Source organism: Equus asinus, chromosome 10 (genome assembly GCF_041296235.1).
Source record: "Equus asinus isolate D_3611 breed Donkey chromosome 10, EquAss-T2T_v2, whole genome shotgun sequence".
In the NCBI taxonomy this organism is placed as follows: domain Eukaryota; kingdom Metazoa; phylum Chordata; class Mammalia; order Perissodactyla; family Equidae; genus Equus; species Equus asinus.
Window position 1 is genome coordinate 43,054,390 of NC_091799.1, and position 17,937 is coordinate 43,072,326.

Sequence of the window (17,937 nt, forward strand, 5' to 3'; positions counted from 1 at the left end):
GGTAGTTATGGGCAGCAGAGAAAGAGAAGTTGGGGTGAAGGGCGTCCCACGGCACTGAGTCACGGGGAGAGGCTGCAGCTGCGTAGAACATTAGATTGTAAGTCATAATGTTGTGGCTGCACCCCCTGACTCTGGGTCTGGGCCAGGAGGAGTTCCCCACACTGGTTACAATAGGGATGATGTCACTTTGGGCTAGTGCCTGTGATGTTTTGAGATCACGAGGCACGTTCACAACTATTATCTGTTCATCTTCACAGCGAATCCTGTGAGGTTAGTCCCATCATCCCCATCTTACAGGTGGAAAGACTGACCCTCAGCATAACGCACTGCTGTGCCAAGAATTTGAAGCTAGATCTGTGGGACCTTGAAGCCAGCGCTTTTCTCACTGTTGTGTACTGCCCCGCAGCACATGTGGCAGTTGTTAGAGATGGACAGTAAGAGAATAAGAAGATATAGGTCAGAATCCTAATCAGGAAAAGCCACTATGGTGGACTTAGGGCTCAGAAGAGAGCTTTCGGAGGGGATCAGATTCTACCTGATGAAGCTCTGGGTTCCCATGAAACATGTTCTTGTTCTTGCCGAGTTGACTGAGGGACTAAGTCATTCAACTCCAGACCATCTCCTTAAACTCTCAGAGGACGTCCCCACACATGTGACTGCCAGCTGGTGGGCTTGGGAATGCTTCTGGGCTCTGCCCCTTTGGCTTCTAGCTTTTGCTCTTGGCCTGGTCTCTCTGCTTCTGGCTCTTTCCAGCCAGCACCTTTGGATTATTTCTTTGAACGGTTTCTCAGGGTTCAACTCTCAGAGCATACCCAGCCAGTCCTGAGCGTTTATCCAGAGGACCTCACGCCCAGACCTCACATTTGTGACGAGCCCCAATGTCTGCTTTTAATCTCATCTCCAGTCGGGGTTGTGCACAGTCTCAGCCAGGCCCTGCCAAGCCTGGGAGAAGACTCATCCTGCAGCTGAAAATTGTGTCTCCTTATGAGACGAGAGCCCTGATAGTATAATAAATAAGTTGATAATTTCTATGATTGTCTTTGAAGAGTAAACAAATATACATTGCATTGTGCGTGTGGTTTAAAAGCGAAAAATTTTAAAAAGCAAATATTTCAGAGCTACTACGGTTTATTTGGCCCTGTTTTTACATTTCTTTCTTTTTCTGTAAGGTACCGACAGCCTCAAATGTGGAAATGTCCGGGATTTCTCCTGAGCCCTGAAGATCCCTGGTGTCCCAACACCCCAGGAATTGGACAGAGAATTCTACAGTTGCCTTCGGTCTAGATCGTGGTGAGCCGAACAGCTCTCTGGTCAGTCTCCCGAGTTAGAACCCTCCTCAGTCAGTGCTTCTGCCCACACTGCCGCTGCCTTCATCTGGTCTTCTCCATCTTTCTCTTGGACTGTTATTTAAACATTCTGGAACGTGCTCCTTCTGTTACCAGTTTCTTCCCATGCACTCCATTTTCCATACTGCTCTTAGAGTGAGCTCTATAAAAAGCAGGTCTAATCATGCCCTCCTTGGCTAAAAAACTTTGGTACCTTGGGTTTACTCCCAGCTTAGTTGGGGTGAGGGTCTTTGTGGCTCTCATCGCCCATGGTGACTTCTCTTACATAGGAATGCCCATGGAGGACAGCCCTGCCGTCCCAGAGAATAGAGGCAACTAAGGCCAATCGCTTCCCAGTGTTCCCCTCCCCACCCTGCCCTGCCAGCCTTCGCCAGATCCATCAGCGGGACAATGGTGTCATTATATGAAGTTCTTTCCTAGATCTAGGAACGGATGCGCCGTATCAAAATACAAAATCCGGATGCTTACCTGTTGTTCTTTTCGGCCGCGCAAGGAAGGGCCTTGGGTCCTCCTAAAGCTGTCAGCCCTGCTGCCGGTGGGTTCCTCTCTCTGAGCCCCCTTTCCTCACACAGTTGCCTCCTCAGTTCCTCAGTGTGGTGTCCTCACTGCCCATCTTTGCCCAAGATCTCTCTGCTTTTACAAACTTCAGTGTCACTCAGGTTTCAGCGGGCCCCAAAGTGACAGGTGCGGGTGGCTCTTGTCCCCTGGGTGATTATGAGTCCACAGTTCCAGTTCAGATTCCCTCCATGGAGGGTGGTGGCTGATTTCTTTACGTGGTCACCTCACAGGCAGATGCGCCTCACCCAGACTGCAGGGAGCTTTTCGATTTGTCTTTAAAATGAGTCGACCCCATTTTGAGTCCTATAGGGGAAAGGATTTTCCCTCCCATTAGCATATTTTGGCCTTGCCCCTTTTAGAAACCCAGGTGTCCTCACAATTGTGTCTGGCTTTCCTCGTGAAGAAGCCAGGCTAGCTGTCAGGGGCTGCTTTCTCCGCTACCCAGGACGAAGAGTGTGGCTGAGAGCCACATCTGCTCGAAAGGGGAATGGAGGGTTCAGGGGTGCACCCAGCAAAACATCGTGAACGCCTGCCAGGATGAGCTGCTGGCCATCTGTATTAGTTTCCTGGGGCTGCTGTGACAAATGACCACAAACTTCGTGGCTTGAAAGAACAGAAATATGTTCTGTCACAGTTTTGGAGGCCAGAAGTCTGAAATCAAGGTCGGCAGGGCCCTGCTCCCTCTGAAGGCTCTCGAGGAGAATCCTTCCTTGCCCCTTCTAGCTTCCGGTGGCTCCAGGTGTTCCTCGGCTGTGTAGGCATCCGCTCCAGTCTCTGCCTCCGTCTGCACGTGGCTTTCTCCTTTGTGTCTTTCCCTTCTCTCCCATCTCGAATCTCCGTCTGCCTTTCTCTCACAAGGATGCCTGCCACAGTAATCCAGGATGAACTCATCTCAAGATCCCTGACTTAATTACATCAGCAAAGACCCCTTTTCCAAACAAGGTACAGTCACAGGTTCTAGGTGTTAGAACATGGACATGTCATTTGGGAGGCCACCACTCACCCGCTGACCATCCCAATTCTTTTCACAGTTGTGCCTCTGCGTAGTTCTCTTCCCTCTGCCTTTGGTATCCTTCACCATCTTCCCACGTGTCCACCATCCTCACGTTTTCCTTGTTCTGCAAACTCTTTTTATCCTGAAATACGAGCTCAAACATCCCCTTGTGCGTAAAGCCTTCCCTGCCTCCAAGAGGCACTGTCACACGTTCCTTCCCCTGCGACCCGCACCACAGGGCTCACTTGCCTGAAAGCACTTGCCAGCCTGCGTCTGGGAAACGAAGCTGGACAGGCGAGTACTGAGCCAGGCAGGGGAGAGCCGTCCCACTGAAGTCGCTCCTCTCAAGGTGATCAGTGACTTCCATTTTGCCGAATCCACCGGTCACTTCTTTTTTTTTACTAAACTGCCTAGCAACATTTGACACTGTTACTTGCTCCCTCCTTCTCACTCACTTTCTTCTCCTGGCTCATTGTGTGGCACTGTCCTTGTTCTCCTCACACGTCACTGGCCACGATTTCACTGTCGTTTGCTGGTCCCTCCTCTACTGCTAAGCCTCTGGACATCAGGTGCCCGAGGGCTCTGCTCTTCCCCCTAGGAGTTCCTTGGCTTCAAGCAGCAGGCATGTATTCCAATGACACTTAAGTTTATATGTTTAGCCCACTTTCTGTTTACCTCTGGATTTGTGTATCCAGCTATTGACCTGGCGTTTTCACTTAAATGTCTAGTAGGCACTTTACCTGTAACATATTCAAAGCAGAACACTTGTTTTTTTCCCCAGCTTTGTTCCCTTCATTGCCCTCACTGCAATGGCACCTCCATCCACTCAGTTGCTCAAGCCCAAAACCCGGCATCACCCTTGATTATGTTTTCCTATTTCCGCATGTCAAATCCGGCAGAAAGGACTGCGAGCTCTACCTCCTAAACAGGTCTTGAGCCTACAGATTTATTTCCTTTTCTCCCCCTACCATCCCAGCTTCTGCCTCACTTCTCTTGCCTCAACTCCCCTCACTTTCCCTCTACCTGTTATCTTCCTGCCTCCTGGGCCTTCTCTGTGTTCTTCAGACAGCCATACTGGTTTTTACCTTCTGGAATGTAGAAACTACTCAAAGGCAACAGCACAGGCAAAGAAGCCCACCTGTCGGAATCAGGGAAGAAGGCTTCCGGCTCACTGCTAGGCTCTAACTCACCACACGTCCTGCAAGACCTCCTTCCTTTGTCTGGAATGATTGCTTAGATCTTGGCTCAACCAATTTCCTTCTTGTCTCTAAGGCCTTGGTTCCAATGTGACTCGTCATCTAAAGTATCCCCCTACCCAAGTCACTTTCTATCCTAAGACCCATTTTCCTATCTTTCTGTTAATCAGTTATCTGAAATAATCCTGTTTGTTTATGTGATTAATAATATTGTCTCCTCTCTCTAGACAGACGCAGATACTCACCTGCTTTGATCACTGACTGTGCCCAGAAAAGTGCCTGGCTCCTAATGCAACTGAATATGTATTTGTGGAATAAATGAGTGTTTATTTTAGAAAAATCACTCTAGTAACAATTTGGAAAATAGACTTGAAGGGAAGAAATCCGTGCTTTTAGAAAGTTCTCTCTGGCTAGATGGTGCAGTGTGGATTGGACACAGAAACCCCACAGTCTCTTGGAACACCAAACCCTGCAGGCTGTTCGATGAGGTGAATTCCACATGATTATAGCCTAGAAGTGGCTTGGAAGCTTTCTTCACTGAGTCCGACAGGTGAGTTTCTTTTTTGGTGCTGTTGCCTTTAAGTTGAGAAGTTAAAATGTGGCCAAAATAGATTTCTGTATTTGGGTTGCTGACACCACAAGTGTGTGAAAGTGGAATTAGATACTTTTCTTGTGGCAGCTGCTGACCCAAAAATCATGGACAATTGCTACAGGGACAGTCATTCTCTGAGAGTGTCATCTGGTAGCAAAGAAGCAAGGGACTGAGCCTGCCGTGGGGCACACTCCACTCCTCGAGTCAGAGGTCCTTTTGGCTGGCCTAGTGGTGGACAATGTGGGACAATTCTTTTCTTTCCACCTCTTCATTGTTGTACAAAAGAACACACAGATCTTCCCAGAAAAGGGGTTAGCCAGGCTCCGTAACTCTAGGATTCTTCTTTCTCTCTTTGTCCCAGAGCTTCAGTTCTCTTGCATTCTTTTCAAAGCACAGTGCAAATAGAAAGGATGCTTAGAAGTGGATAAAGAGAAAACAGAATAGAAATCTCCCAAACCTGCCAAATTCTTCCCCTGAATCCCATGGTATACAGAATTTATATTGAGTAAAAATATATTTTTTTCAGGACAAATAAAAACCATCCTGCAGGCAATTATCCTCTCTCCTCCTTCTTCTTTTTTTGGGGGTAGATTTTATGGAGTGATTTGAATTCTTAGGACCTCTCTTTCATTGTGCAGACTGAGAAATTGTTACCCTCACAATCAGGAGAGCTGAGTGATCTGAGTGGGCAAACCAGACTCAAGGAGCTGCCACAGTCCACATGGAAGCTGAGCTTCACCAGTCTGCGTGGACAGTCTCCTTTCTAAAAGGCATATGATGTTCTATGTGGCAGCATGACATGGTAGAAAAGCGTGGAATTAGAAGGCAGGAAATCTGGACTCCTTGGGTGACCTTGGGCAAGTTATTTAGATTTTCTGAGTCTGGGCCTACCTATTATGAAATGGGAGTCATAATACATCCCTCCCCTATGTACAATGCTATTTTAAAAAATAAATGTATATGTGAGCAGGCCTAGGAAAGTAGGAAGACCCCTGTGCATCGTAGTCATTATTTTCTAGTTTGTCAAATCAAAGTCTTAATCTAGAATGGATAAATCTATTCACAGAGAATGTTCATTCATTAGACAGACTGATTGATGATGAGTTGGGATTCTGGATTCAGACCAGAAGACAGAAATAAACTTACTCTTGATATTTTAGAGCCTCTCCAATTTAATATGGTTTACTTGGCACATTCAGCATAGAACTTGAGTATAAGGGCTAAAATTCCGGCTATTGAGATTTAGTGAGAAAAGATGGTTTTATCCATTCAACGTTTACTCAATAAATATTTCTTGGTGTAGGTAAAGTGTTTAAAACAGTGCTTGGCACCTGTCAAGTACTCAATAAATTCCCACTGGTATTGTCGTTGTTGCTATTTGCTGGGTGCTGGGCTGGCCTTTGGGTTTGAAAATATGCAAAGCCATAGTCTCTGCCCTTTGGAGCTCTGAGTCTAGTGGGGGAGATATTTGTGAGTTGACAGTTACAGGAATGAAGCAATTAGAGGACAGTCAGAGACTGACTTGAGTCAGTCTGTCTGTATTTGAAATGCTGCTCCATTATTTATTAGCCGAGTGAACTTGGGCAAGTGACTTAAGCTTTTGGACTTTATTTTCCTCATCTGTAAAATGGGAGCATAATAGCACTGATTTTAAGGGATTGCTGAATGAGTAAATTAGATAATTATTCATTCATTTATTTATTAAATACTTATTGAGTATTGTGACTGGCAGCATAATGGCCCCCCAGAGGCATCCATAGCCTAATCCCCAGAACATTTGAATATGTTAGGTTACAAGGCAAAGGGAATTAAGGTTGCAGATGCAATTAAGTTTGCTAATCAGCTGACCTTAAAATAGGAAGATTATCCCAGAGTAATGGGATGGGCCCACTGTGATCGCAAGGGTTCTTAGTAGTAGAAGGGTGCGAGTCACAGCTTTGAAGATGGTCTGCTGCTGACGTTGAAGATGGAGAAACGAGGTCATTTGCAAGATGCCTCTAAAAACTGGAAAAAATGGGGAAACGTATTTTCCCCTACAGCCTCCAGAAGGAATATAGCTGATTTTAGCCTTGATTTTAGCCCAGTGAGATCCATTTCAAACTTCTGACCTCCAGAGCTGCAGGATAATAAATTTGTGTTGTTTAAGCCACTAAGTCTGTGGTAATTTATCACAGCCACAACAGGAAATAGATACAAATGTATACCCTGTGCCGCCGGCCTCTGTTCTGGGTGCTGGGGCTGAGCAGTTGGACACACATGCAGACATACATTCTCTGTTCTTTTGGAGCTTACATGCTAGAACAATAAATAAATGGACAAATAAATATGTGTCAGAGGCTGGTATGTGCTATGAAGAAAAATGAAAGCAGGGTGAGGGAGCTGGAGAATAAAGGTGGGATTATTTTGCATGGGAGTGATCAGAGGGCCCTTGGAATGAGATGGTATTCGAACAGAAACCTGGATTAAATGAAGATGACCCATGTGGACATCTAAGGGGAAGACCAGCCTTGGGTGAGGCAGCTCCTTTTCGAAGCCCTTTCCCAAAGATGGGTGCAACTATGAGCCTCCAGCAGCCAGAAGTCCCAGCAGCTGGGGGAACGAATGCCTCAGACCTGAAGGGATCTGGTTAACGCGTCAATCATCCACTCCAGGGGGCTGTGACAATAGTCCAGCCAACAGGCGATGATAATTTGTACAGGGCTGGTTGCAGGGGAGAAGGTGAGAAATAATCATTTTAAAGTAGGGCTAACAGGATCTGCGAATGGATTTGCCAGAATGAAAAGAGAGATGTCAAGGCTGACTCCAAGCAAGCGGAATGAGGTTGCCACTTACTGAAATGGGGAAGACTGGACAAGGGGCCAATTTGGGGGAGAGCAATCAAGAGTTTAGCTTTAGATAGACTAAATCTGAGATGCTTTAACTTCTCCAAGCAAGGAGATGTTGAGTTCAGAGGAGCGATCAGGCTGGAGCTGTAACTTTGGGAGAAAGCTGTGGAACTGACCTCAGTCCATTTAGGGAGTGGATCTGGGCGAGGAAGAGGTCCAAGACTGAGTTCTGGGACAGTCCATCGGTGAAGGATTGGAAAGATGAGAGAACGCTCCCACAAAAGCATGGAGCCTGGCATGTGGTAAGTGCCTCGTATAGGGTAGCTAGCTGCTGTGGTCTGAATTGTGTCTCCCCCAGATTCTTATGTTGAAGCCCTAACAACCAACGTGACTGCATTTGGAGATGGGGCTTCTGGGAGGTAATTGAGGTTAAATGAAGTCAAGGGTAGGGCCCTGATCTGATAGTATTTGTGGCCTTATAAGAAGAGGAAGAGATCTCTCTCTCTCCATCATGTAAGGACACAGTGAGAAGGCAGCCATCAGCAAGCCAGGAAAAGGGTTCTCACCAGGAACTGTGGGAAAATACATTTCTGTTGGTTAAGCCAGCCAGGCTGCGGTATCATGTTATGGCAGCCTGAGCTGACTAAGACACGAGCCATGGAAGTTTGGCAAAAGGCGGAGGTGAGTAAGCAGAATAAGAGCCTCCTAAAGATGTCTACATCCGAATTCCCAGAACCTTTGATTGTGTTGTTTGTATACTGAGTGAAGATTAAGGTAGCAGATGGAGTCAGATGGCTAAACTGCTTGGCTTAAGATAAGAAGACTGGCCATAATCATGCGGGTGGTGCTAACGAAGTCACCACTTTCCTCCGAGTGTGGAAGAGGAAGACAGAATAGCTGGAATCAGAGTGAGATTTGAAGATGGTGGAATGGCCACGAGCCAAGGAATAATCGTGGTCACTAGAAACTGCAATGGGAGGGGAATGAATTCCCTCCTGGAACCTACAGAAGGAATCCGGCCCCACAGACATCTCGATTTTGACACATTGAGATTCCTTTCAGGCTTCTAACCTCCTGAACCCTAGGATCACAATGTTGTTTCTTCTAAACCCCTAGCGTGGTAATTTGTTACAGCAGCGATAGGAACGCGGTACAGACATTTATCTAAGAAAATTCTTTTGGAGGAAACTGAAAAAAAAAGGCAGAAGTGACTTAAGCTAGAAAGCACTCGGAGAGCTGGAGGGACACACTCTGTCCCCAGCTTTCTCATTGACCCACGTTCATCCAGGTCCCTCTTTGGGCCTCAGTTTCCTCTTCTGTAAACTGAGGGCTCCTTTCGTTTCTAACACTCTACACACTAGGATTTAGAAATATAATTGTTAAAAATATGTATCACTGCATTCATGTGAATTAAAAAATATTTTTTAATTTTATTTTTTATTGTGCTGAAGTATACATACCCTAAAATTTACCACTTTAAACACCATCCATCTCCAGACTCATTCATCTTCCCAGCCGAAACCCATTAAACAATAATTTAATCCTCGCAGCCCCTGGCAACCACCATCCTACTGTCTGTGTCTATGAATCTGACCACTCCAGGTAACTCATAAGTGGAACCATACAGTATTTGTCCTTTTGTGGCTGGCTTCTTTCACTTCGCATAATGTCTTCGAGGTTCATCCACGTTGTAGCCCGTGTCAGGATTTCATTCCTTTTTAAGGCTGAATAATTTAGTCATGTGGATTTGGAATCACAAGACCTGTGTCCCAGTCCCAACTCTTCTACATGTGAGCTCATATGACCTCTAGTGTGCCCTCTGCTTCTCATTTCCTCATCCTTAAATAGTGAAAATAGTACCTACCTTATAGACACATTGGGCGGAGAATTTGATGTAATGGATGTGAAACCTCTTTGGAAAGCCTGTGATGCCATGGCTAATTTTAGCTGTGAGAGGCCAATAGGTTGGCTGCCGGGGGTTGATTCTTTTCTCTTGGCCACTCTAATGACATCTTTCCAAGCAATTCCTTGGCCCAGCTGCAGAGCTGATCCAATTCACTTATCATGGCAGTCAAATAAATGGACTCGGTTGTTTTCCTGTCAGCTTCTTGATGTGTCAGATCAGCGCAGCTGAAGATAAGGAGCCTGTGTCTCTGACCCAGACACTTTGGACCCAGGAGGCTCCATTGTATGCCAGGGAAAGTACAACCCTGAGGGCTGGAGAAAACCCTGCTCCCCTTGGCTTTTCAGTACGTTCTAAAGCAACATCAGGCTCCCTGTTTCTAGGCCTGACTCCGTAAGGTCATTCTACCCTGGAGGGGGTGGAAGGATGGATTAGTGGGAAGTGATGTGAGGCAGCGTGGCTTGGGAGTCTGGAGACCTGAGGGCCAGACCGAATCTCCTTATGGACTTGCTGTGTGACCTTGAGCAAGGCGCTTCCCCTCTCTGGGTTGTTTGATTACCCTCCTCTGTGTGCTAAGGGGTGGGACTTGACCTCCAAGGCAGTTTCTGGCTCTGGCCTTCTGTGAATTATGAATTATTTATGAATTACCATCCCACATTCTGTAAATGACTCTGGATCTTTCCTTCATCCCGCTCTTCGTATGCTTTACTTGTCCCCAAGAGCTAGCTGCTCGCTTCAAGTTCAGACTTCACCCGATCCTTTCGCCCAGCACTGGACCTACCTTTCCGCTCCTCCCTCTTCACTTTGATTCCTTTCTGGTCCAGTGTTCCGCCATCTAGAGGAGCTGGCTCTGGAGACAGCTGCTTTCCTAAGGCACGTTCAAAGATGCGGGCAGATCGGGGCTTCAGCTCTCACTTCATTCGCCTTTTAGGAGAGGAGCAACGATGCAACCTTAGAAGAACGGCCCTCTCCCAATAGGGTCTAGACTCAGAGGGGAGATCGGCTCAAAAAGTGGATGGGGGCCCAGATTATGTAGGTTTCCAAAGAGAAGCTAAGAGGCTGGATTCTCTCCAATGGCCGCAGGGAGCCGCTGAGGGATTCTGAGCTGTCTCTTCAAGAGATCATTCAGGCAGCTTTTGGAAGACTGGATTCAAGTGGGGAGAAAGCAGAGGCAGGCAGGAGAGTGAATCTAGGGTCCAGGTGAGAGAGATCAAGAAGAGTGGCAGTAGAGATGGACAGGAAGAGACTGGTCTGAGAGGTTCTAGAAGAATCAGCTGGACTTGGGCCCCAGGGGATCATGGATGGGAGAGAGGGAGGAGCTGAGAAGGACACTGACATTTCTAGCTTGAAAGGTTGAGGCACAGTTTTGTCTGCCATTCTCCTCCAGCTCACTCTGCGGCAGCCATGCCCAGATCTGCTCCTGCCTCATGGCTTTGGCATTTGTGTGTGTCTGCGCCCAATTTCAGCTCAGATGTCACCTCTTTCAGGAGGCTTCTTTGAGCACCCAGTCTAACGTGGTCTCTCTGCCCTGCTCATCTCCACCTCTGGGCTTTATTCACCTCATTCTTTCTCTCTGGCCAAAATGAGCTCATTCCTCTATTTGCTTACTTCCGCTACAATTGAAGTCTTATCTGTCTCATTCGTGAGAGTGTCCCTGGCACCTAGAACAGGGCTTGGCTCATAGCAGGTGCTTAGTAATTATAAATTTAATGAACTGGAAGGAAGGAAGGAGAAAGACTGAAGTCAGAAGTGGCAGATTATTTCCACCGATGGCTGCAGCAAGATCTCCCATCCTTCGTGCCTTTTGCCACGAGTCTCCTCTCAGCAGGCGGAGTCGGCTTCCTCTCTCTCTCACCTGTGCTGGCCCTGTGACTTGCTTTGACCTGCAGAATGCAGCTGAAGTGACACCCCGTGGCTTCCGAGTCTAGGCTTTAAGAAGCTTTGTGGCTTCCGTTTCACACTCTTGCAATCCTTCTTCGCAGAAGAGTGTCTTGAGACCCTCACGCCATGAGAAAGCCCGAGGCCCTTTGGGGGGAAGCAGCATACTCCAGTTCCCAGCCCCGTTGGAGCCAAGCCCCCGGCAGATCCACCAGCTGAACACAGCCACACGAGTGATCCCAGGCGACAGGAGCCACCCAGCCAAGCCACAGAGTTGTGAGAAACAACAAATTGTTGTTTTAAACCACTAAGTTTCTTTCTCCTCTTTAGGCTTTGAGTTTAAGGAACTGGTGGGCATCCAGATGGAGATAGACAGCAGGAATCGAATATAATTTAATTAAATACAAGGAATCGAATATATTCACATAAATATACACAGATATACGTATATGTGTAGTGTTTACCTATGTATGTGTGCATATACACGCATATGTATGTACGCACGTATTCTGACACAAATGGCTTTGATGGCCTGTGGATTATATGTCTTTATATAATTATATGATTAAGGAAAAAAGTTCTCTCATTCCTTGATTGGATTGTAAAGAAAATTTTGACAATGGTGTGTTTTCTTAGTCTCACTCTGAAAATTTTTCAAATGTGTGAATGGGGGCAGTTATAGTTGGATAAAGGAAGGGTTCCCCACCCAGCACAGTCTGAGAAGCATTCAGGACCCTCCTTGCCCGAAGTTTCTGCCCCACTGGGTTCTGCCCCTGACGCCACACTTCTGCCCTTACTGTTACTCCTTTGGCTGAGAGTTAGCCGACGCAGAAGCGTCAATCCAGGCCACCCGAGGAGCGACAAACATGCATCTTGTGCTTTTCACCGTACAAAGCAATTGTCCATCATCATCTCATTTATTCCTCACAGCAGCTCTGTGGCTTAGGCTTTCATTGTTTTGAAAATGGGGAACCAGGATCAGACTGAAAGTTATACAATGTGTAGGAGCAGAGTGAGGACGAAGCCGGCAGACTCTGAACTCCTGGGTCAGCCTGCTTTCAGCACCCACGCTCATTCCAGTACAACAGTCTATGAACTTCTTAGAAACTCTTTCCCTAACAAAGAGAACAACCTTGGTCTTGAAAGCCATTCATTGTCTCTCACAAGAGACACAGAGATAACATCTTTGGGTAAGGTCTTCACCTATCTTGTAATTTTTTTTTTTTTAAGATTTTATTTTTTTCCTTTTTCTCCCCAAAGCCCCCTGGTACATAGTTGTATATTCTTTGTTGTGAGTCCTTCTAGTTGTGGCATGTGGGACGCCGCCTCAGCGTGGTTTGATGAGCAGCGCCATGTCCGCGCCCAGGATTCGAACCAACGAAACAACGGGCCGCTTGCAGCGGAGTGCGCGAACTTAACCACTCGGCCACGGGGCCAGCCCCTATCTTGTAATTTAAGAAAAACTTTCATGCTAATTTCCTCCCCCTCTTAGTGTTAGCCCTGGCTCCTGGGGAAGGAAAGGAAGTGCTTTCACACTTTATAGACAACCTTGGCTTCGATCACACCACTTGCTCCATTTTTTTCTCCTATGAAATATGAAAAAACAGATGTAAAGTCTTCTCTGTTTCTCTTTAGAGGAAGAAGATAATAGTTGTTTTGCACATTTTAATTTAGCATATTTAAAAAGATTGAGTTGATTTTTTTAAATTGCAAGATTTATCTTGGATAAAAAATTAATGTGGGATGAGCTAAGAATACTTCTTTTGAGTATTGGGAGACAAGGGCAAGGCTCTGGAAATCTGTTTGCAAACCTGCAGCAGCGCCCGTGGTCTCCCGACACCAGGCAGACGCTGCCTGAGACCCTGGCCCATTCTGGCCTCACAAGCACATGGGCCACAGCTAGAACATTTGGGGGAGGGGGGTGGGCTGTAGGGGGGGCATCTTCTAACCAGGCCTCTCAGCAATTGTCTATTACAGAATGAAAAGCCACACCTGACCCTCCTTTACTCCCAGTGGTCTCCCACTCATTTCTTGATTAATCCAAGCTTCTTCTCACTATTGGCTTCCCCACCCCTCCCACTGTTCCCCTTGGTCCCTGCTTCATGGTGACCACTCCCCATTCACTTTCCTCATTTGCTGAGATCTGGATTGCCCAGCGTGGACTTCCCCAGTGGGTGCTACTCATCCTTCCACTTTCTAAGCACCGTGGAGCTGGGAAAGAGATTTATATTCTCCTGGATCTTCTCTCATGTTTACAGACGTTACACTTTCACCCTAGCTAAAATTACAATTTATTTGGAGTTTCATTCTATTTGGCTATATAACCCGTTATCTCTTTTGTCTCACTGCCATCTACCAGGCTCCAAGTTGTTCATTTATTAAAGACTTAAAGGCACCAGATTCATGATCTTTCTCTCCATCTCAACTCTTGACATCATCATCCTAGGAGATTTCAATGACAAGAATTTAATCATCTGACATCCTGGTCTCATAATTCTGGAACTCCTTATTTCTGAAGACCATCACTTTGCCTCAATTTCAGTCACATACTCAAGGGCCATCTCCTGGAAGAGCGTCCCCTTGAAGTCTTCAGCTCCTCTCTAGTGGCCTCAAGGCTTGGCTTCCTCTAGGCTTGTGGTCCCTCCATTTTCTCTCCATCAGTTGGCCTACTCCTGGCCTTTATTTCTTCTTTTCTCTCTTTGGAGACCATGATTGGTCACTTTTTCCTTCTCAGCAACTCTCTGAACATTTACCACTCTCCCCGAGTTCCATATACAACTCCCACCACCTTACATTCCTAGAAGAAGATCATGTCTCTTACTTCCCCGAGAAAATTAATCCCTCTGGTATGACGTCTCTCAACTTTCAGCAGCTTACCATCCATTGTCTCCTATTTCCTCAGCCTCAGAGGACATGTATCCTTGATTCTCCTTTCTCCTCCTGACCTTGTTCTATGAGTCATCGCCTTTCTTTCCGTCTATGAAATTCTTCCTCAGGATATAAAAATGGTCAAGTTTTTCCCATCCTAAAAAAGCAAGACAAGATGTAACTGCCTTTACCCCACGTTCACCTCTAACTAGGCAGTAGCTTATCCAGACACCTCAAAGGAGTTGCCTATAGTCACTGCCTCCAGTATTTGATATTAACTATTCTTTTCCTTCTTGAAACTCTAGATTTTCTTGCATCCGAGATACTCATCCTTCTGATTTTCATAGTAGCTGGAAATTCTATCCCTGGTCTTTGTAAGCTTCTCTCCCTCTTATATATTGGAAGTCACAGGAGTTGCCCACTATTTCACACTCTCCCTAAGTGAGCTCTTCCACCGCCACGATGTCTAGTAACACCTATAAATCATTAACCCCAAATTATCTCTCTTTCATCCATACTTCCCCTGAGTTAGGAATTCAACTACCTTCTAGACAGCTCTAGCTGACCCCTCAAACATAATATGTCCCCAAACCAGCTCATCTTTCTCCAAAAACAGCTCCTGATGAATTCTGCAATGCAATCATCCTTGCTTAGGCACCAGGCTGAATCTTGGAAGTCATCCTCAACTTCCCTTTCTCCTTTGCAAGCCACATCATATCAACGGTCAAGTCCTGCCAAGTTAAGTCAAGCTTCGCCTCTCTCTTTCTCCTGAATTGCTGCCGTGCCTTCATGCAGAGCTCCCTGCTTCCATTCCATTCACTTCTGGTCTATCCTCATACCATACTCAGCACAATCTAATGAAATATAACTCTGACCAGGCCAAGCCCATGCTTAAAGCATTAGAATAATTCTCTGGTATCTCTAGGAACATCTCCGGCCTCTTCCCGGACAAGAGCTTCCATGATCTAACATCTACAGATATCTTCAGCCTCATCGGTTAGCCCTCCCTGCCTGATCCTTTCTTCTTCAGTAACACTTAACTGCACAGAGTCCACAGCTGACACCACCCAACCCTGCAGGCCTCGGTGCCTTTGCTCACATTCTTCCTTTGCCTGGAATTCCTCACCATTTTCTACCTATCATTTGCCTGGCTGAATCCCGCTCATTCTTTAAGACTCAGCTCTCCAGTCCTCCCCGAGTCCCTTGTCTGATGTATGAACCTTTCTTCAGAGCTTCCATAACACCCTGTGGTTACCTCCATCAAATCGCTTTATGCTGTCTTCTCTGTCCTTCCACTACATTGTAAGCTTCCTGAGGTCTCATTCAACATTCTGTCCCTCTTGCCCAGACCAGTGCCAGCTATCTAGAAGGTGCTTAGAAAAGCTTTAGATTTGGAATTAAGAACCAGGGTTCAAGTCCTTTCTCTTCCAGGCGTTATCCCTGTGACATAACAAAGTCAACTGCCCCATCTGAGCCATGCTTCCTCATCTATAATGATTCTATTTACCTTTCAAGGAAAGATTGAAGATCAAACGAAGTAACCTAAATAATCTTTGTAAGCTGCAAAGGAATATGAAAATGTTTTATTACATAGGATATGCAGAAAGACGTAGAGGAAAAGAGATCTATCACAACATTATGGATCCTGTACAAATTTAGTGAGACTTCATATTTATTCAAAAATCTACATAAGCATTTTTATACCAGTGTAGTAGTCTGCAAGTTCAGTGAGAGAATTATCTCTGTTTTAAAAACCTAGTCAATGTGCCCAGAGGCAGTAGAATTGGACTTGTGAAAATAATCAGCTGATATTACTTAATAGCTGTGACAAGAGCACTAATTTAGCTTCTGCATTAGCAGGACATGAATCTCCAGAGAAATTTAAAGAATTTAAAACATTGCATCTTCTTTCCTCCGTTCCTTCAGACTACCCTTTCTCCCCAGCTCTTCCAACTGGCACATTTTACACACTTCTCAATTATGTGTAAAAATCAGGCCATGGAGCATAGTGGTTAAGTTTGGTGTGCTCCACTGTGGTGGCCCGGGTCACAGGTTCGGATCCTGGGCATGGACCTATACCACTCGTCAGTCATGTTGTGGTGGCAACCCACATATAAATGGAGGAAGATTGGCACAGATGTTAGCGCAGGGCAAATCTTCCTCACCAAAATAAAAACTCAGGCCATGGAGAAGGGACAATTCAGATTAGATTTCACAAGCCATCCTGATTTACCTTAAGTGAATACATGTCACTTATCCAATTCTTTTTCTCTTGCTTGGCAAGAGAGGAGGAAAAACACTTCCACTCTGCAAGAGCAACTCGCAATTCAAATAAATGGGAATTAGAAATAAATGACCAAGTACTCACTGAATGTGATCTGCTCTAACAAGGCAAATCTGTATGCAAAATTAGAGCGGGAAGACTCCTAGTTCAGGGTTGTACAACAAAAATATTCAAGGAACTAGAAAAGCATAAGGCAGGAGGAACATAAACATTTCCCCTCGATGGGGAAGACGGGGGTGTGCCAGTGCTCCCCGAACAGGGGAAGTCACATGGAGGACAGGCAGAAGCCAGCACCTGGGATCTGGGGCAGTGACCTGGCTCTGCCACCTACTGATCAGATGACCTTTGGCGGGTTATTGTATCTGTTCAGACTTCAGTTTCATCATGTCACGTGGGGTCAATCACAAGACATATCTCATAGAGAGGTGGGGCCGGGGGAGAACCTGGCCTATATCCAATGAATAGTAGAAATTGTTTATTTAAAGTTAAATTTGTTTAAAGAAAAGCGAAAATGCAGGAGAATAAGGAAAGATTGGAAAGATATGTTGGGGCCAGATTTTGCAGCTCTTGAATTCCAGGCTACAAAGTTTAGATTTTGTTTAGATAATGGGGAATGTGCAAAGGTTTTGAGCAGGAGTGTGACACAAAGATGTGATTTTGGGAGATGGATCTGGAAGCAGTGTATGGAGAGAGCATGAAGGGAAATATCAGGGGGCAGGAGAACCAGTTAGGAAGTTGCCGTCTTCATCCAGTGAGACCTGACCCAGGGCAGCGGTCAGGGGGCTGAAGAAGAAGGCTGCTATGGGATAGAACTGGCAAGCAGGAGTTGTCAGAGGGCTCCTGTGTGTCACGCCTTTGGACTGGGAGACAGTGGTGTTCTTTATTTCAGAAACAGGAAGCATAAGTAGGTAAGTGGGTTTGAGAGGGTCTATAATTTAGTGTTGGCTCCAGATGTTTCAGGTACTGGTAAGCTACCAAGGTAGAAAGAGCCAATAGTCATTTAGATCTAGCACCCTGCCTATGATCAATATTTTGATATAATTTGTTGGGCTATAGGTTCCTATTTCAAAAGAATCTATGTCTGATTTTTTAAAGATGCGATCAGTTGGGATGTAGGATTCACCAACAGAAACACCCTCCATAGCAAACCTGGCTGGCATGCATCTCTGCCATTAAGTGACTCCTTAGGAATTCCCAGTCCATGGCGTTCTGCTCAGGTTAATTACATTTGCTTGCTGCTGGAAAGATGTTTGAATCCAGGCAAGATCCCATGCAAACTCCCCTATTTTTTCTTCCTAGATAGTCTGTGTTTTACTCCCCACCCAAACTGGCTGAAAACATGAGCAAATTTGACCCTAGTACAACCATGTTGAACAGTCTGTTCCTTGACTCTGCTTACCAAAGAGCTCAGCCTGGCTGCAGAGGCTCAGCCTCCCCAGTGAAAGCCAAGCTGAGACCTCGTGTCGCATCCACCTTATCTGTGTTGTACTATT

The 17,937-nt window shown here is 46.0% G+C and overlaps 1 long non-coding RNA gene across 1 annotated transcript in view; it reads left to right on the top strand.

Moving 5' to 3' along the window:
- LOC139046364 (uncharacterized) overlaps positions 1–17,937 on the top strand; it is a 35,266-nt gene that overhangs the window by 1,824 nt on the left and 15,505 nt on the right. Inside the window, exons 2-3 of the long non-coding RNA XR_011506315.1 lie at positions 1,170–1,290; positions 4,322–4,644. This is a non-coding gene — a long non-coding RNA (uncharacterized lncRNA). The remainder of the gene's footprint in view (positions 1–1,169; positions 1,291–4,321; positions 4,645–17,937) is intronic.